Source organism: Mus caroli, unplaced genomic scaffold (genome assembly GCF_978045245.1).
Source record: "Mus caroli unplaced genomic scaffold, Mus_caroli_1 scaffold_10, whole genome shotgun sequence".
NCBI lineage: Eukaryota > Metazoa > Chordata > Mammalia > Rodentia > Muridae > Mus > Mus caroli.
Genome location: NW_028227265.1, coordinates 5012077 through 5032315, shown reverse-complemented (window position 1 = coordinate 5032315; position 20239 = coordinate 5012077). Strand labels below are relative to the sequence as shown.

At 51.5% G+C, this 20239-nt stretch overlaps 1 protein-coding gene and 1 long non-coding RNA gene across 2 annotated transcripts in view; one reads left to right on the top strand and one right to left on the bottom strand.

Annotated features, from left to right (window-relative positions):
- Nucleotides 1-20239, top strand: part of Galnt2 (polypeptide N-acetylgalactosaminyltransferase 2) — a 118631-nt gene that overhangs the window by 34428 nt on the left and 63964 nt on the right. The gene's annotated exons all lie outside the window — the stretch shown is intronic.
- On the bottom strand, nucleotides 3789-5565 carry LOC147002187 (uncharacterized). The gene is made up of 3 exons (XR_015048587.1): nucleotides 5312-5565; nucleotides 4767-4825; nucleotides 3789-3846 (listed from the first exon to the last, which is right to left on the bottom strand). It is a non-coding gene; the product is annotated as an uncharacterized LOC147002187 (long non-coding RNA).

Below are 20239 nucleotides of genomic sequence, written 5' to 3'. Positions count from 1 at the left end.
GAAGGCTGCCAGGAACTGGGACCTGGAGTCAGCCTGAGCCACCACAGTCTAGTGGCCTGGTTCTGTGCCCCAGATCGGTGGCTCTGCTACTTTTTCAGTGGAGGTGTTTTCTGCTCAGATCTTGTATCTGTTTGTCCCTAGTCCAGCTTCTCAGCCTGGGCTGAGCCTCCTTGAGGGAATCCACGAGCCCAATTTAATATGGGCTTCTGCTGTGACCTATCTGCAAAGGGAGTATATGTCATGCAGATATGGGTAGCTGATAATGGACAGGACTTGGATCATCAGAAAGCATTTTGTACCTCCGCGTTGTGTTTGTCCTTAGCCTGAGTTGCTAGGATATGGTGGAGGGAGAAAGGAAGGGCGGTTGGCACAGGTATGAAGGTGCAGGAGCTCTGCTCTGAGAAGGGTCCTTTCTGGCTGATCTTTCTTATACGAGTTAAACAGAGACCTTTGAGGCTCTTTGTGGGGTCGAGGCATCTGTGTGTGGAGGAAGGCTGTACTGTTGAGCTTCCATCAAAGCTTGCAGAAAGCTTGTAAAACCCAGGATGACCCTGGTCTGCTCTTGGGCTGTGTGCCAGGATGAAAACACACATTGAGTTTTTCAAGCATCCAGAAAGCAAGCTGTCCTCGTGGGCTCAGGAAAGTTTTGCCTGCAATCTGGATTCTGTTCTGAATTCTGCTGCCCATTTGCATTGAGTAATGACCACGCCCAGGAAGCCAGAGCGTTGGCATCACAGTCTGAGATCCTTCTTTACTGCTGATCGCGTGAGCATACTTTCTAAGGTGCTTCTGGCATGAAGAGGTGTCCACCCCACTTGGTTGGCCAGAGAAGCAGAGCCCTAAGCCATGGCACAGACTTGTTGGTACAGTTCCTGTGATGCCCAGAGCAGCCACTCCACTCTGAGCAGGCAGCAAGATGAGCCCTGTTCTTCCAACCCCGCTCAATCTTCCGCCATGCCTCTCTTTCACGGCTCAGTGACCTGGTTTGCATCGTGCTTTCAGCACTGCACCTAGGCTGTGTCTGTGGCTACAGGGTACCACTGCCATGCCTAGGTGTGTGGGGAGAGGCTGTGGCTGGCCTTCCTTGGGTACAGAATGTGAGCACCCACCGTGAAGCTGCAAAGCAGCATGGGTACAGTCTGTTCATGAGTTTGGCACGGCAGCTGCGTGATGTGTTGAGCAATTGATGGGACAGTCCTTACCAAGAGGGCTGGGAGGCAGAAAGTTCTGGCTTCTGATGATGCCTGTAGGCCTTTCACGTGTCAGATGTTCACTGCCCAGGGAGCAACGCATGGACACGTTATGCCTGGTGGGATGGAAGAAGTTGCTGACTCTGGCGAGGGCCCTTGGAGAGGGTCTAGCATATGATGTACAGCTCAGAGAACGGAAGGTGCCCAGGTCTCAGCATATGCGCAGACGCAACTTGTCCTGTGCCTTTCTCGACAGAGTAATGGCAGCACGAGCCAGGGGTCTGACTCACAGAGAGAGGCAGTGGACAGAGGCCTGGGTCCCCTTGCATGTCTGACAGGAGGGCCATTAACCTTGTGCTAACTAAGCCTGGGTCTCTGCCTCATTCTAAGACAGACCGGGGCTCACGCAGGTTTCCTTGATGCAAACCTAGCTTTAGCTACAGTTGTATACAGGTCCTGACCTGCTCCACTCTAGCCCTGGCCTGCAGGTTCTCAGGCCATGACAGGTTGTTAGACCTCTTGTCAAGATCATATTTCTATCAGTTTCCTGCCATGCCTGGCTGGGGCAGTTTTAGCCTGCCTGTCTCCTGTGTTACCTGGTGGCCTCAGAACTGCCGGCTGTGGAGGAATTATCCAAATGTAAATTTCTCAGTCAGGTTCAGGGCTGACCTGGGCTCATCCCCAGGCTTTTACCTCCCTGCTCTTGCCTTGGAGTGCTGTGAGGCAGGAGACTGCTGTTGATCAGGGAACATGGCGTCCCATGACGATCATGCTGAGCTTCGAGGTGGCCTGATGCTGCTTCTTACCTGGCCCGCTGTCCCTCCTACTTCTGTGCACTTGGCCCAGCCAGGCCGTTCTGAGTGCCGCCACCAGGTGTGGTTGACATCTGCTGCTGCTCTGCCCTTCCCTGTCAGGAGGGCTGGGGAGCATGAGGGTCAGCGTCCAGAGTCAGGCCCAGGGAACTCGGACTGGGCTCCTGGCCTCAGTGCGAGTCTGCTGCACAGCATGGCCCTTACCAAAGCAGGCATGAGGAGTGGAAGGCAGAGGCAGTTGTCCACACCCTGCTAGCCTGTGTCACATGACTCTGCAGGAGGGGTGTGACCTGGTCTCCCCTGTCTCCTAGTGACACATGGGTGTCTGTCAGAGCAGGTCAGGTTTTGGTACCTGTGACTATCACCTGTGCCCGGGGTAGTTAGCTGTCACACACTCCTTCCTGGAATGGGCTGGCCTCTGAGCCGCTTGGCGTTATATGTGGTGCCTCCACCCATCAGAACACTGTGCTCTAAGTGGGATCCACATGCCTCCCTCCCTGTGTCACTATGTCTGTATGCCAACTGAACACCAAACCCTGTGGCTCACAGTCACGAGACAGGCTTGTAGCCCGTGTTCTTCCATGGTCCACTAGGGACTTGGAGCCTCGTTCCTCAGGGCATCCTTTCCTTGACTGTCTTCTGCCTACACAAGCCATTTTCCAGACTTCTACCCAGGGCCAGGGGGCCCTGGTCATCACCCATACCGGCCCAGCTGGTGCTGTTATGGCTTCTACCCTTCAGTTACAGTAAAATTGCCAATGGGCTTCCTCAGCTCTTTAAAAAAATTTCTTTTTATCTTACTTTATGTGTATGGGTATTTTGCCTACATGTATGTCTGTATTACATGTGTTCCTGGTACCTGTGGTGGGAAGAAGAAGATGTTGGGGGGCCCTTAGAGTTACAGATGGTTGTGAACCGCCATGTAGATTCTGGGAACTGACCAGGGTTCTCTGGAAGAGCAGCTGTGCTCTAACCTAAGGAGCCATCTCCTCAGCCCCTTCTTATTGTTGTTGTATATGTGAGAATATTATGGTCGGGGGCACACACACACCGAGAGAGAGAGAGAGAGAGAGAGAGAGAGAGAGAGAGAGAGAGAGAGAGAGAGAGAGAGCGCAGTGTTATGGAGTCATTTCTCTCCGTCTACCTTTGTACGTGTTTTAGGGATGAGCTCTTGCCATCAGTCTTGCACAGCAAGTGCCGTTACTGGCTGAGCCATTTAGGCTAAGGGGCTTACAAATGAAGAGCTGTGTAGAACAGAACGTTTCCTAGAGTGGAAAGATCCAGGAACACATCTCCTTACCTCACATATGGAACCTGCAGCACACTGCATTGCTTGTAGGCAGCTCAACAGGCTAGAGAGGGAGTGTTCTAGGTTCCTCTGTTGGCCTAACTCTCTTCCAGGCAGCTCAGCTGGTTTCTGCTTCTAGGCAACTTGTCTGGTACTGAGCTGTCTTTGCAGCTGGGCTTTGTGGCTTACTCTATCAGGGAGGGACCTAGGGTCAGTTGCAGGTATTTTCTGAAACTACGTTTAGTTGTTTACTCTTCTGTTTAAAGAGCTTCCCTGCAGACTAGAATGTTTCAATCTAGGAGGAAACTGTTAAAGAGTTTCAGGCTAGTTAAAGACCTCGGCTTCCTCTGCAAAGCCTCCGGGAGTATCCCTGAGACTTAAACACCTGGTGTTGTTGCCCTGTGTTGTGTCTCCTGTGACCATTCCCAGAGCCATGAGAAGCAGGTGGTAGCCACATGGATTTACCTGTGTCCTCCTGGGCGCCAGGCCAGCTGTTGTTGTTGCTTCTCTTCTTTCATCCAGAGGTGTGGTCCTCCACATGTCTGCTGCGTGCTTCCTAGAGTCCACAGGTGCACACGGGATTCAGGCAGATCCTTGGATCTCACTTGGAGCGTACTGGCATAGCACCTGTGAGTCAGCTCTCCTGACAGTCCCAGATCTGTATAGATAGCCCGGTGCCAACCCATCTGCCTGCTTGTTGGGCCTCCCTCCCTGGGCATATTCTCTCATGTTTGTGGCTCCTAGTTCTGGGGCCTTTCTGTGAGTTTTCATCTTGGTAAGGAGGTGCTGGCCAGGGCTAGGTACTCAGGCAGGCAACAGGAGCCCTGGCAAGGATCTATGTTGCAGGGCTATGTTTGCTGCTGGATACTGGTGGCCACCCTAGTCCTGACAGGTGTTTCCTTCAGAGTTTCCTGAAGGTGGGTGACTGTCTCTTCATGTGTCTGTCCCTCCTCCAGAGGAGAGTCACAGGGAGAGATTGGGAGCCATCCTTTGCAGTCATTGTTTTTTTCTCTCTCCAAGGCTTGAGCCTCATGGCAGCTCTAGGAGTTCAGTGGTGTCATGAGCTTCACTTGACAAGAACTCGCTAACACTCATTGTGGTGGTTTGAATGAAAGTGGCTCCCATAGGCTCATAAGGAGCAGCACTATTAGGAGGTGTGGCCTTGTTGGAGGAAGTATGTCACTGAGGGCGGACATTGAGGCTTAAGCCAGGCCCAGAGTCTCTCTCTTCTTGTTGCCTGTTGATCCAGATGTAATACTCTAAGCTATCTCTCCAGCACTGTGTCTGTCTGCACATCACCATGCTTCTCAGCGTGATGATAATGGACTAAACCCCTGAAACTGTAAGCCAGACCCTATTAAATGTTTTCCTTTATAAGAGTTGTCATGGTGTCTCTTCACAGCAATAGAAACCCTCACTAAGACACCCATGGTGAGAGATACTAGCAAAAGCAGAAAAGGGATGCTGAATTCAGACCTGGGCCACAGCCAAGCATGCGCCTGCATTCCTGAGCAGGATGGTGGCCTCCTGAATATCTGTGGAGCAAATGACAGTGGTTGTGAGAATTGTAGAATGCTGTATTCCTCACAAACTTTTTTTTAACACAGCACGTCCACCCATGGTGCGTAGAGGGTGCTTCTCCTGGGCATTTTTCTTGAATTAGGGAACCTGATCTTCTGCTGTTATTTGGGAACACAGGCTATCCAGCTTTCTGTCACTGGGTAGAGGGTTAGGGGCTAGGTAAGAAACCCGTGGCTGATGGTAGTGACTGTACTTTGTACCTGTCTCCGTCCCTTGCTGCTCTTTCCTCTGTTTGGTGTCTCTAGATGTACTTCTTCAAAATTATGTCTATTTTGAGATTATAATATAGTTAAGTTATTTCTCCCTTCCCTTTCATTCCTTCCAAACCCGCACATCTATTCCTCCTTGTACCCTTTCAAATTTGTGGTCTCTTTTGTTCATTGTTATTGTGTATATTCATAAACACGTAAATACAACCTGCTCAGTCTGTATTTTGTTACCTGTGTATTGGTTTTGGATAACCAGTTGGTGTGCTTTCCGCTGGGGAAGACTGCTTCTCCTGCTCTCAGCTTCCCTCAGTTCCCCGTAGTTCTTTGTGTAGGTTGAGGCCCTGCGCCCCACCCCATCCACTGCAGCTTATCTATTGTTCTTGTTCAGCTCAGGCACAGGCAGTTCTGTTGGTGAGACTCTATGGGTGTAGCTTCTGACATTCCTAGGAGATATAACCTCACAGCCAAGTCCCCATCCCCCTGGCTCTTACAGTCTTTCTGCCCTCTTTTCTGCATTGATGCTTGAGCCTTAGGCAGAAGTTACATTGTGAGGTCTGCACCTGCTGGGCCTGGGCTCTGCTACTCTGTATTCTGATTGGTTGTGGTCTCCTATAATTGTCTTCCTTTGTTACATAGAGAAGTTTCCTTGGTCAAAGACAATGACTACACTTAACTGTGGGTTCAGGGAATATTTAGAATGTATTAAGGGATTATGATAGTTTAGTAGCAGGATCTCTAAGAGCCATGTCTTCACTAGTTCTGGGTAGTTGGCTAGGTTTCCAGCACTAGGCATGACTTCTGTCTTGCTGACCAGGTCTTAAGCCCATTGAAAGAGCTATTGGTTACTCCCAAGGTAATACATGCCACCCTTGTATCCTTAGGGTTGGTGTGCCATGCTAGTTGTGGCTCCTGCGTGTGCTAGCTGGGGAGGACTGCTGGTTGGCTCCTTCCTTTAGAAGCTTTCATGGCGCCTTCTGGTACCATGAGAACTAACTAGTCCTCAAGGAGGGACATTTCGGGTCAGTCCTAGTTCAGGGGTCCCTGGGCCCTGTGTCTGAAGTATGTGGTGACTTCCACAATAGGGACTTACCTCCCACTTCTAGGGTACAGTAGCAATAGCCTATAATGTTTGGGGGGGGGGTAAAAGGCCTGATGCTGGGGTTTTTTGTTAGGTGATCTTTGGCTTTAGTGGGGAACATTGTCAGCCCAGATGGGCAACTTCATTTAAACTATTTTATACACACACACACACACATACATGGGGTGGGGGGACATTAGATTTTTTAGGTAGATTCCTTACAAAATTTTCAGACATCTGTCTTGCTGTTATTTTATGTTCCCCTTCCTCCTCCTGTATTTGTCTCCCTCCTCCCTAAAGCTTCTCCTTCTCCCATCCCCCCTCAGGTCGCCTGCACCCTGCTAGTCCCCGCTCTATGGCTCCCACCTCCACCTGGCAATGGGTTTCTCTACTTTCCTGGTTTCTGCAGTTACTTCAGAATATGTATGTACTCACATGAGAAAATTTGGAGCTAGGAGCTCTGCTGAGAGAGAACATGGAACCTTTGTCTTTATGAGTCTGAGCTGCCTCGCTCAGTACAGTCATTCTTGGTAACATCCGTTTGCCTGCACAGTTGGTGATTTCATTTTCCTTGACTCGAGCCGTTCTTCTTAACACAGTTTTCCTCTGGAGAGTAGGAAGGAGGCCTGGAGCCCTGGTTGTACGGCCAGCATGCAGGAGGGTGCGTGCACGGCGTGTGAATGTGTTTCCCTCCAGAGCACTTTTAAAGGTCTCCGTTGTTATTAACAAGAATTTGTTATTCGTATTTAGGATAATGCTGATGAATAATCCATGGTGTGTGCTTGTGTGTGCACTGTGTGCGTGCTGTGTGTGTGTGGGCTCTGTACACATATGATAAGTATTTATGTCTGCCCCACTCCTGAGTGTTGGCATCTATACACAGAATCTGGCATCTTGTCTCTGTAGGCTGTTTTGTTCATAGTCATCTTGGTTGGCTGAGATACTCCATGTCTCTCATCAGTAGCAGCTCATTTGGGCTTGCACTGGGGAGGTGTGTCCAGGGACGACCTGTCAGGAGGTGGCTGTGAAGTCAGAGGACTGGGCAGTGTGTTGGGAACGCACGCACGCAGCTCTGCCTCTTGTCTTGGCTGATGCTGTCCTGTTCAGAGCGGGATGGGGTGCTGGTTGTCTGGCTTGGCTTGTTTTCTTCCACTGTGAGTTTCTAATGAAAATGAAGTGACCAAGCTTGACTGCCCCATGTCCATAGCTCTTAGCTACGGGTAAATGCTAGAACTTCTCAAAAATGAGCATGCCTTTGATAACAACAGCCATGGTTTTAGTTTCAGGGCCATCTATCTTGAGATCTTCCACCGTATGGCACCATCATGGCGCACTGCTTAGGTCTCATCACAGTGGGCACAGCTGATGCTTGGGTCTTTGTGGGAGTTCCAGGATTTGAAGATTAGACACTGTCCTGCCTGAGCGTGTGACTTACACAGTGAGGTTCAGACATCTGAGCCTTGTAGATAGCACCTTTGATTTCTGGTCCTGCCTTTTCTTCTCGGTCCCAGTGGCCTTATCATGCTGAAGCACCCGTGGAGACAAACCTTGCTTTGCTCACTGAACATCTTTTCCTGGTTTTCTTCTGCTCGTGGAAGGGAAAAACTGCATTGTTTATAAAGAAGCAGGGGGGTTGTGTCCTCTTCTGTACTGCAGGTCATAGAATCCCCTCCCCCTACAGTCTTGTATCCCAAGTTGATCTGGAGTTTGCTTATACAGCTGAGGATGACTTTGAACTTCTGAGCCTACTGCCTCCAACTACCAAGTGCTGGGATTACAAGCTCCTGTCCCCATCCCCTGTTCATGCAGTGCCAGGAATGAATCCCAGGGACTCACATGTGCTAGGCAAGTGCTCTGTCAACTGCGCTGTGTCCCAGCCCTGCAGGAATGTTTTAACTGCTATTTTCTGGTTTGTTCTACATTAGCCTTGTGGTCACAGTTTTGTTAGACTCTTAACTCAGGAAACGGCCTGTACACTTGACAGGCACGATATGAAACCAAGTCATAAAACCACACCATTGGGCATTCTGAAAATAAAAATGTCACATCATCGTAGTTTCTTTGTTGTTCTGGTTCTACGGTGAGCTCAAGACCCACAGATGACCTTCTCTGCATGGTCCAGTCTCCAGTGATGACTTATAGCTGGCCTGAGAGAATTTCTGCTCACTATCCTCGGGACTCTTCCTCACAAACTGCCTCAGCTTTAAGCAGCAGAGATGGGTGGGTATGGTGGCATACACCTTTCATCTCAGCATTTGAGAGGCATGGGGCGACTGAACTCTTGAGTGTGAGGCCAACCTGGTCTCATGCTGACCTCAACCTAATGAGTTCAAGACCAGTCAAACTTACATAGTGAGACTCTAAAACCAACCAACCAACCAACCAACCAACAAAACAACTCAAACACAGTGACTGTCACCAGGGCCACATACTGTCTAGCTCTTCCTCAGATGGAGTCAAATGAAGTCCAAGGCCTGCCAGGTACTTCTTGGAGTTTTATTTTCCCCCCATTATTTCTGTTTCTAACTTTGTCTCATACAAGGAGACAGGGAAGAGGAAGACATCAGCATCCAAGAACTAAAGGAGCTATGACCCCAGCTTTGGTCATTCTAGGCTTTGTAACAAGCTAGCATTTCCCCCTTGTCGCATACTGTGAAGACACTGAAGAAAACTGCAAGCCGGACGTCTTCCAAAACCTGCCCATGACGAGAGTCAGGCTCAGAAGCAGCCGCTGCGGGATGGGACAGGAGCTGTCCCCAGCTGCTGGTGTGTGGCCTGCCTTCTTCAGAGTTTCGAAGTGAGGGTATGCCTTCTCGGTGGTTCAGGACACTCTCGGTTCCTTCAGATCCTTGGGGATGGGATGTGATCAGAGCCCCCTGCTTCCTCTGACCTGAACTCTTGGAATGGTGGGCGTCAGCGTCACAGTGGTGCCAGAGTTGTGTGGTCTGCACTCAGGTCTCATCAGGCGGGGGTTCACTCAGTTACAGGATAGAGCACAGTCAGTCGGGTCTGAGGATCTGGTCTTATTCTCAGGTACCCAGGTATTTTGGGGGTAAGGGGAGGGGACAGACTAGTTAAGGTCTGGTGTCAGGTGGCTAGATACAGCCTGCTGTCTACACTGTGAGATCACTTTCCTGCTGTCTGTGTGAACTACTCCCAGCCAGACCCCTAGATGTTGCCCTCCTGGCTGAGGTCACCCACCTGTAACCCATAAACCTGTTATGTCCTGAGCCAACATTCTCTGTCCTTAGCATTTGACCCAAACGGCCAAGTCTGCTGGCAGCCTGGCACTGCAGTGGAGGAAAGGACAGAAGGCATTAGTGGGTCAGAGGTCAAATGGAGCCTGCAAGCTGCTGGGTATGGGTCTCCGGCCCGTGTGTAAGGGAGGAAGAGGTGGCACACGGAGGAGGAGCAGAAGGCACTGCCTAAGTCCACCTAACAGTCTGCAAGTCGCCCTCCTCGGAGAGCACCGGCGGTTTGGCTTGAGTTCGAGAGTATAACACGTTTTAAATTGAAGGCAGATGGACTAAGGAGAGGAGGGGCTTGCTGTGTGAGGCTCTGGAGCCTCTGAGCCAAGGTCCTGTGTTCAGTCTTGTATTGTGCTGTGTTTGTCACGCCAATCAGGAGTGTCAGAAGTGCTGACAGAGCCTAAGCCTAAGCCTGTTAGGGCTTGGTCTTTGGAGGTTGTGGGTTTTGATGAGCAGCAAGAGAGCTTCGTGTTAGAGGGATCGGTGGCTGCCTCAGCTGGAGAGCACTGTTTGGGTGTGAAGAGTGGCAGAACTTTGGGTAGGATGACACTCAGAGCTTAGATCCAGGCGCTCAGCTTCCGTCTAAATGGATAATTGTTCTTGGCTCTTAGATCTGCCCTGCCATGTTGTGTCTGCAAGGCTCGGGCCTACGTGGCTCACCTTCTAGAAGGGATTTCATCTCTCTTTCCTGTTTGTTCCCCTACTTTCTGTTTCAGGCACCGAGCTGACAGGTGCCGGGCGGGATGGTGGCCTTGCTGGTGCTCAGGTGCAGGGGTGGTGTGTGAGGTGTTCACCAAGAAGAGCAGAGCCACCCCAGAGGGTAGAGGTCACAGGGGTGGGGCTGTGTCTGCTGCTTGGATGGCTGAAGCCAGCTGAGAGCAGATGGGATCACTAAGCTGTGGAGATGAGGGGCTGTGATGTATACTCAGGGAAGGGGAAGATGTGTATAGGAGGAGGGGCACTTCTTGCTGTGGTAGGCGTGGCCTCTGAACCAGCATTGTTCTGGCTCTCACCTTGTAGGTCGACAGGGGCAGCTGCTCTCTTGTAGCACAAGTCACTGTCTGGTACTCTGTAGATCAGCCCTCTGCCCCTCAGGGAGAAAGTATTTAGGGCTAACCTTGTTCCCACACATAAACTATCACTGCAGCCACAGCTTGATGGCAGGTTCAGATCCTGGTGGTGGGAGCGCAGGCATAGTCTCTCACTCCTCAGGGTAGGTGGAACTATTTTGTACTGTACAGGAGTCTGGGAAGATTTGTTAAGCAGAGGTCTCCTGTTGAGGGTTGAGGCAGGAGTGCGGGCTCCTCCTATTTGGGAAGTGGGTCTCTGCAGGGGTGAGAGATTCCCCTCACATCCCACTGTGAGCTCTGCCCAGCTGATCCTGTAAGTCAATACCTCTCATGCTAGACTCTCCTTAGAATTTGGGAGGTTGTCTTAATAGTTTGATTTAAAATTCATGACAAAAGGCCCGTCTGTTTTGAAGAATGGCGTGTATTTGAGCTCCTTGCGGCGGGCTGTGATGTTCCTGGGCGATGCGCTCTGTTTAGACTCTGTTTAGAACGATTTGTCATCTGCTCTGCGTACGCTGCTGGGTGTGGGAACCTTTTTGAGGTGTGAGTTATTGGTGCTAAAACTCACTCCTCGTTACTGCAGCATTGCTTACCTGGCATGAAACACAAGTTGTGTTGATGAGTCCTGATGGAGCCCCTGACTGCAGTGCCCTGTGAGGGTCCTGCAGCCCCAGCACATGCTGTGATGGGGAGGTAGGCACCGTGCAGCGGATGCTTCACACACATGCAGTTCTTGTCTCCTCTGCAGCTGCTCATGGCAAATCTGCAGGGTACAGGACCGGCTGCTGAGTTCTTTCTAGTGTCCGTGGAGTTGGTTCTCTGCCACAGGTGCTGCTGGTTCCCATGTCCCACCCCCTTCCCACTCCTGCCATTGACTGTGGGTGGGTTTGTGGGTATGCACATGGAAGCAGGGGTGTGGTTTCCTCTACAGTAGAGGAACTAGACAGTATCACTCTGTTTGTTGAGAGAGGGTCTTTCACTGGGACCTGAAGCTTGTCCGTTGGGCTATGCTGGTGGGCAGCAAACCTCTGGAATCTGCCTGTCTCCACCTCCCCAGCATTGGGGTGGTAAGTGTGGGCCACCAGCCTGACTTTTTTTCATAGATGCAGGGATTCAAACTCTTTGAGCTGAGCCATCTTCTCAGCTCATGAGAACGCTCCCCCCCCCCCCCCCCAGGATAGCTAGTGGCCTTGTATGGTCACAGCCACCCACCCTGGCATGTGTTTAAGTCAGAAGGAATCTCCAGCAAGACCCCCTTCCTGAAGTCTGCAGCCCATATGAGCTAGTTCTGTTAACTCTGGTCCGGTGCCTCTGCTCAAGTCCCTGGGAAATGGGGATATTTGGGGTGCTGTCACAGCTTCACAGTGTGCTTGCTGTTCGTTTGTAGTCTGCTTTTAAGCTGGCTCATTTGGAATTAGCAAACTCGTCTCACGCTCAAAATAGATCGTGTTGCCAGGAATCAAAGCCAGAATCTGAGTGTGGGTATGCTGGGGCTGTTGCTGTTTCTTAATGCCCATCTCTCCTGTCCTGTTGCCTGCTTCCTGCTGAGGAGCAAGTACAGCCATGGAACTCTGAGATGGAAGCAAGGAGTCCAGGTATCCTGCAGTGGCCACAGTGCCAATGCCAGCATGTTCCTGCACTATGTGAATCACTTGGTGTCATAGCCTTGGGTCTAAAGAGGCACACACAGTCCCTGGCCCAAGGCTTGGTAGATGGGTGTTTCCTCTGTGACTGCCTGAGGGCAGAGACTAGCTGCGCAGAACAAGAATGATTGCAACCCCAGGATGTGGTGAGAGCCTAGCAAACAGATCTGTATGACCTTTGTGTACCTGTTTGTGAAGTGGGCGTTAGGGTAGATGTCCCATGAGTGGCTTCTAGTGGCTTTTGTCCACCACAGTTGTCTTAGTTACTCTTCTGTCCTACGAACAGGAATAGAATCACGACCAAGGCAGCTTATGAAAGGCAACATCTGACTTGGAGCTCACAGTTCCAGAAGGTAGTACAGGAAGTATGGCGGCAGGCAGGCAGGCAGGCATGGCATTGCAGCGGTAGCTGAGAGCTTACATGTCGAAACAACAACCAGGAGGTAAGTGGAGGTAGGGTTGGTGCCTAGGCTAACTGGGAATAGCATGAGCTTTTGGAACCTCAGAGCCCACCCCTAGGGACATACCTCCTCTGACAAGGCCACACCTCCTAACCTTCTCAAACAGTTCCGCCAATGGGGAACCAAGGATCAAATATAGGAGCCTATGGAGCCATTCTTGTCCAAGCTGCCACAGCAGCCTGAGGATACTTAGAGACCTCTTAACGGCTGGAGACACCTGAGTACCCCGACCCTCAACCCTATAATAAATCTCATTGCACTGGCCCGGTGGTTCACGTGCCGGCAAAGGCACCTTAATTTCTAGCGCACGCTCTGTGTGCCGTGCAGTGTATATCATTGTTGGATCCCAGGGCTGCTCCTGTCTTCCCTGGGATCAGCATCCGAGTGGCTGTGGGCCATAATTTAAGCTAGGGATACACTGGGCTCACATTTGGCTGCCAAAGATCTAGAAGCTTGCCATTTAACCCCACCGTGAGGGGAGGTGCCTCAGGAGACCAAGGTTGACACAGCCATTTGGCTTCCACTGGAAAGGCAGCCATATGAATTGCATGCCTATCTGAACAGGGAAGTCCTGTGCAGAGTGGGGCAGGCAGGTGGGGGCTTCTGTTCTGCTGTGCCCCCAGGGACTATGGCTGACTGTGGAATCCATACTCAAGTAGATACGGCTGTGTCAGCAGAGGATCCTGTTGTGTGTTCAGAGTCGAGTTTGGTGGACCTCGGCCAAAACACCTCAAGAGTTCGTGGGACAGAGCAAAATGGCAGACCAGGTCAGGAGACTCAGGGACCAAATAGGAGGAGGATAGGCATTGGTGGCTAAATCTCTAGTCAGGAAGGTAGAAAGCAGGATGTGGAGAGAGATAAGGGCTTGATTGATCAGAGGATGCTCTGTGGCTAACCCTACTCCCAAGCAGTTCGCACTGCCCCAGAGGACATAGGGTCCTGGGAAAGCTCGTGGAACTGGGTCTGTATTCCTCCAGCGGGTCCTAGCATGGCTGTCACTACCTGTGTCTCCATTTGGGGTTTGGCAGGGCTGGGTCTTGATAATGCTGAGGTCTTGGGCCTAAATAAGAGAGTGATGTGTTGTCAGCCATCAAGAAAGGTTGGGGTCCTTTCTTAGGAAGGAAACTTCCTTCAAACTAAAGGCAGATCCTTCCCTACCCAGTTTGTTTCAAATCCCCCTTTCCCTTGAAGTCTCCGGGCTTTGCTGGGGTGTTGGGCAGAGCTTTTTGGAGACAAGTGGGCACTGGACGGCTCCTGATTGTCTTGCTGTACTAGGCCTGACATAGGCAGGACTTCTGCTCTCAGGAAGGCTGCTCTCAGGAAGGCTGCAAAGGCTGTGTGTCAGTTAGGATTGTCAGCAGATGTCCCATTGGTACAGGGCCTATTGCCCAACTGTGCCCCTTGTCCCTGGGGCCACAGCCTTGCTGACCTGTGTCCCTGTACTTTCAAGGGTACTTACAGGGGCTTCTGTGCTGGTGGCCACAGGAGAGTCTGGTCTTCCGAAGTGGATGTGAATTGCGCCCCTTGGATTCTTCCTTTTCTTGATGCAGCATCAGGACCGATCTGAGCAGACTCTTTTGTCTTGTCACAGGCCCTCAGCATGGGCTAGAACTATATTATAACTCAGCCCACACTGACAAGGAAAGAGGAGGGAAACCTGTGTTTGGCTTAGGAGCAAGGCTGTGTGTGGTTCAGCTTTTATTGTCTTTTGTGAACAAGAGTAAGATGTCTGTTCCCCTGAGTTCCGAAAGAAAGTAGAGATTTCCTCCTGACATTGTTAGTTTTAAATCACAGCCCGTTCTGATCCCTCACGAATCCTTTTCACCTTTTCCCCCTTGGCTTTTCTTTAGTGGTGATGTCACGAGAACGTGTTCCCACTCATCCCTTGGCTTCCTTGTTCCTGCTTGCAACACTTGTGTGTGGGAGCAGAGCCCAGTGTTTGCTGTGCTGCCGGGGCTACTGTCCCGGGAGACCCTGCCATCCGGCAATTTCCCAGGCACTGTCCTGTCTGTCATCCCCGTTCCTAGCACTGAGGTGAGGACACTGGGTGAAAGTACCCGGTTCCATTGCTGTGTCTGAGGTGTGCCGGTGGCCGTGAGAAGCTGCTGCTTTCCCTCCATGCTCCTCTCAGATGAGATACCCACCTTGTGGGTCACTGTCCAACCTCTGTGCCCCACAAGCCAGGATGAGGTCAGGACCTGGGCTGGATCAGCGCAGGGTGACGCAGGCTTCCAAGCTTTCACCTCCGCCGCGGTGGTGGCTGTAGAGTCCATGGCCCGCTGCACCAGGCCTGGAGGAGATGCACCCACTCACCTCCATGACCTATGGTGTGGAAGCCGGTTGAAAGAGGGCCTGCCTTTCTCAGCCTCACAGCAAAGCTGGGAAAGAACACAGGTCTCGAGTGGAGAGCTGAGACAGAGGTTTCTGAGAACTGGCTTGTTTTGAGTCATTGTGGAAATATCTAGTCAGCATGAGTTTAAGCTCTGGAGGCCTGTGACTGTGATTCACAGGCTCATCATAGCTATGTACAGTGTTGGAAGGTACCCAGAAGACAAATTAGACTAGATCCCTTAGAGACCACACGACTAATCCACCCAGGAGGCCATTTCTCCAGACCTCCTGCCCTCGGGTGTTGGCCTCCTAACGGTGGGGCCTCATGGAGGACTGTGGGCTGTGTGGAGGGCAGGGAGCAGGGTGGTCTGGTGGTCCTTTGCTCACATTTGTAGGCAGTTCCGAGAAAGCAGTGTATGTGGACATTTCTGTCAGTAAACAGTGTGTGACCAGGAGGTTCAGCCAAGGATCAAATGTTTATTTCCATTCTGGCAATGCCTGGTTCTGACATGCCGTCCACAGCTGTCACCTCTACAGAGTGCCCAGGTAGCATTGACTGGGCTCTGCCCTTCCGGAGATAATGGGAACATAGTGACTGTGGTTTCCCATTTGAAGATACTTCCTGTTCTGTAGAGATTTGGAATCAGACTTTGAAGTTAAGGGCAATGCCCCCGGGTGTGTCCTACCGTGGCCAGTTCCCAGGTTAGGGCTTTTCTGCACACGTGACACAATTCTTCTTCCTCTTCTCTGCACTCTGTTGTTGGGGTTACACAGCCTCTCTTCTTTTTCAGCCTTCTAACCCTGTCCCTTAATAATTAAACCCATGTTTACCCAGTGGTAAGTCATTGAACAACGGAGGTGAATTTAGAGCGCTGTGTGCCCTTATGCTGCCTAGTTCAGTGCCCATCTGTATTTCAGGGACTCTTTACCAGAAGATAGTGCTGAAGGGAGAGAAATAAGATCCATGGGAGGCTCTGTGTCTCTGGTCATGTCACCGGACAGTTCTAACTTTTCTTGAAATACTCATGCACCTGGGGCAGGAACCACAGGCTGGACAGACATGGCTCAGAAGAAGACGGAGAGGCTTCTGCTTCTGCATCTGCCTTCCTGGGGATCGGTGGTTTCCAGAGGCTGGAGTGAGCAGGAACTAGGTCACCCCAGGAGACTGGAAAGAGCTGATTTGTCTTAGAGATGTGGGTACCTAATATTACATCTGGAGGAAGAGAGATCTTAACATCCTTTGGGCTCGTGGATGTGAGCTGTGCTGGCTCTGGAACATCCAACTCTGGTGTGCTTGTGTGTGTGTGCGCGTGTGTGTGTGTGTGTGTGTGTGTGTGCGCACGCGTGTGCATGTCATGTGTGCACATGTACACTGTGTGTGTTTTTTGCACACACACAGTCCATATCACCTGTCTTTAAGCATGCAGTTTCTGGCATTAGTCACAGCCATACTGTTACGCTGTCATTACCATGGTCCCTCCAGGGACTCTGCTTGTCCTTTACAGCTCTATGACTGAGCCAGCCTCATGCGGGTGGACACACTGTGTGTTTTGCCAACCAGCATCTTTATGGCTCACCTGCCGTAGGATGTGTCAATTGGCCTCCTTTTAGGGATGTATAGTACTCTGCTGTGGAAGTGCACTCCCTGCATGTGTTGGTGGATACTGGGCTAGAGGTATAATTCCACAGCAAATATAACGTGGATCCACTTCCACCATATTGTCCCGTCTTCCCAGGTTTTCCTGGGGTTAGACTTGGTGACTATACAGTATACTTGGCACTCTGCCCGTCAGACAAGGAAAGTCCTTGTCACCCTGTTCAGCCTGAGGTGAGCTGCACTTGGGGGCAGGCGCTGCTGTGGACAGGGAGCCCTAAAGGAGAAGATTCTGCAGACATCAGTCAGACAAGGGTGTTTCCCCTCTCCCTGACCAGTTCTTTCTCCTACACTTGTGTCCTGCTTCTACTGTGAACCAAGACATCCCAATAAAAGGCGGTTTTAAGAGATAGTTTGCATGCCAGTGTAGTTGGACCCTCTTGCGTTTGCTGAGGGGAGGTGCTTGAGACGTTGTAACTGGGAAAAGTGTATCTGATGGGCAGTCGACTCCTGAACAGATTTGAAGCAAGTTTTGTGGTCCTAAGTTCTGCACAGCCGTGAGAATATCTACCTAGATAGATCTACCTATCACCTGAAGAGGCAAACTGAGACAATCTGGTTTTCTCAAAGGTGGTGTTAGATATGAGGCAACTATAGCTCCTGGCAAGGTAGATGTCTGTGTGACAGTATTCTTCGTCAGTGTAATAACCCATCAGTGCGACACTCCATCGGTGGGATACTCTATCGGTGGGACACTCCATTGGTGGGACACTCCATTGGTGGGACACTCCATCGGTGGGACACTCCATCGGTGGGACACTCCTCCATCGGTGGGACACTCCATCAGTGGGGTTTGGGAGCTCAGCAGAGGCCACTTCTCTTTATGACTGCCCCTCAGCCAGACAAGGTTTATGTAACCATGTGCTGCACAGGTCTTAACGCGGTACTCACACATCAGTCTTTGAGGTGAGCCAGTGCTTCCTGGGCACAGACTGTGTGGGTCAGTGGTTAGGGAGTTCCAGGCAGCTTTGTCATTGGCTACTGGGACAGGTGGGTAAACCTTGAGTGGCCTGCTCCCCCATGGGTGAGGTGGGTGTACAGAGAGTAGCTTAGGCATCTGCTGAGATGTAAGATTTGGCTGCCGTGGGTGCAGCTGGGTGTGCGGTGTCTAAAGCAGCCTGGGTTTCCCTGTGTAGTGTGTTTCTAACTTCTGAGAGTCAACAGCCCTTGGCATGCTCAAACCCTCTACTCCTTTGTCAGGCTTGGACTTAAGTGTTCCGTTACATCTAGATTTCGGAGCTTCGCACCCACACCCTTTTGGTGTGCTTATGATATGAGGTGCACAGGCTGAGGACTGACACTAGAGATAGAGTGGCAACCATTTCTCTGGCAGGCACCAGCTCCCTGTAGACTTGTCCATTCTTTCTGTGTGTGGGTTTGTTGTTATTTGTTTTGACACAGGGTCTCATGTAGCTCAGGCTGGCCTCATACTCACTGTGTAGCCATTGATGACTCTAAACTTCTCATCCTCCTGCCTCTGCCACGGGGAGGCTGGGATCCCAGGTGTGTACCACCGCTCCCAGTTTATGCTGTGCTGGGGATTGAACCCAGTGCTTCAAGCGTCTAGTCGAACACTCTGTCAGCTGAGTCTCATTATTTTTCATTTGAAAGAGGCCTTTCATGAGTTAATCCCAGAGGACATGGCCCCTCCCACTTGCACGCCACTCATCCAGTGCCCAGGAACTATATTCCAGAATGCACACCCACTGCCCTTCCGTGTACGGAGGTCAGTGGGAAAGGAAGGCCTGAGCATCTGCCATAATCCAGGACAGCGTGGTGCCCAGAGTCTGACCCTGCTGCTCTTGGCTCTCTCTCCTGAGGGTTCCTCTTTGCTCCTGTCCACCCATGGAAGCTCATGTGTCTTGGCTGGGCTAAAAATAAATTCCTTTCCCTAGGCCAGGAATTGGAAAGACAGCATCCCCTCTGCTGTTTAGAACTGGACACAAGAAGCTGATGAGATAACAGGCTGTTGCTCCTTTTCCTTTGCTGTCCATGGGTGTCGGTGTGGAGCCCTGGGGTGTCGCCAGGGTGGCGGCTGCTCCCATCCATGTGTGTACACCGCCATCTGCTTCCCCAGGCTTGTGATCTGCCCCTGAGTGTGAATGGTGCTTTCATCTGTGCTAGCAGTGACTGCAGAGCTGCCTCTGCCGCTTGCAGAAGCGGAGTGTGAAGCCTGCACCGTGTGCTCTTTCTGGCAGGGCTGGCTTTGGTGGTGAAGTGCCAGGTTTGGCATATTAGCTCACATAGGGGTAAAGAGAGGGCTGCCACCTGGTTCCTGGCCTGTAGTATGTGTATTCCAGAGGAGGCTCTGCCTTGGCATATACCACTGGACTTCTTGGGTCTAGCCTCAAAGTTGCAGAGACTTCTGACTTACTTCCTGTTTCTGTGGTGATTCTGGGGTGAGCCCTGTGAAGAGCACGTGCTGGAGTGGAGGCTTTGGTGTGTTTGGTACAGCAATCAGTTATAGGCCTTTGATTGGGAGGACTAGAAAGAGCGCCCAATGGTGCGTGTGACTGACTGGTGCTCACACATGCGCACCTGGCCCCCAGACCTGCTCACCCAGGTGAGTGATGACACAGGGAACATCTGCCTGTCCAGGGTGAGGAGCCGGAGCAGAGCCGTGTGCAAGCATGAACACTCTGCCCAGCCTTCCTCCACACCAGGGCTGATTGGTAGGCCCTGGGTGTTCCAGCAGGGCATTTTTGGAGGTGTTTCAGCAGGGTACCTTTGGGAGTTTGCTACCACCCACCTGACACGCCACCTGCTCTTGAGGGGCTTCCCTGCCAATTCAGACCTTGAAGACCCGCCCTGAAGTCATGTGTGATGGCTTGCTCCTGTAATCCCAGTGCACGGTAGGCTGAGGTGTGAGGAGTAATGGGAGTTGAGGTTAGTCTGGCCCGCAGTGTAGACCATCTAGGAATCTGCCCTGATTATGCTGTGATGAGCTGTGCACTCAGCCCAAGTGGGGGGGGGGGGCAAAGGGCTCTGCAGCTCTCAGGGACCAGGTGGTGGCTCTGTTCCCCTGTGTGCATGCTGTACCGGGCCCATGACTTGCAATCATCCTGTCTCAGAGGCCTTCTGTCCACGTAGCCTTTAACCCCTGTTTCTCCATCCCCTGGAACTTGCATGATCCCTACTGATAGAGGGCCAGTGGAGTCCAGTCCTCACAGAATCTCCTGCCGCCTCCACAGGTCCTTGCTGCCACCTGTTGATACAGCCCTGCATGTTAGATCTGAGACAGGGTGGTGGTCTGTGTGTCCACCCTGGTGTCCCAGGAGACTCCAGATGATGGAGTTCAGGGATGTCAGCACAGGTTGCCATGGAGATGGCTTGTGGTACAGTACCTTTGTAAAGCAACAGTCTCCTTAACAGGCAGGAACACTGTAAAGTGGTCCTGGAAGAATGTGCTGCAGAGCTTCCTGGCTTGGCCCTGTGCTCACCACACCGACTACAGGAATGAAAACAGAGTCCATAGTTCATGGTCGCTTTGCCTGTGAACGGAGGCTGTGAGGGATCACACACACCCCATCCCCCACCGGGCCTTTGCTCCCGTGCCCCCTGATTCTGGCATGGCCTCTTGGCTTCACCTCACCTGCCATCCAGATGCTAAGGCAAAGTTTTCTAGTTGAAAGTTGTAGCCCCCATAAATAGCTCCTGAAACTGCTATGGAAAGC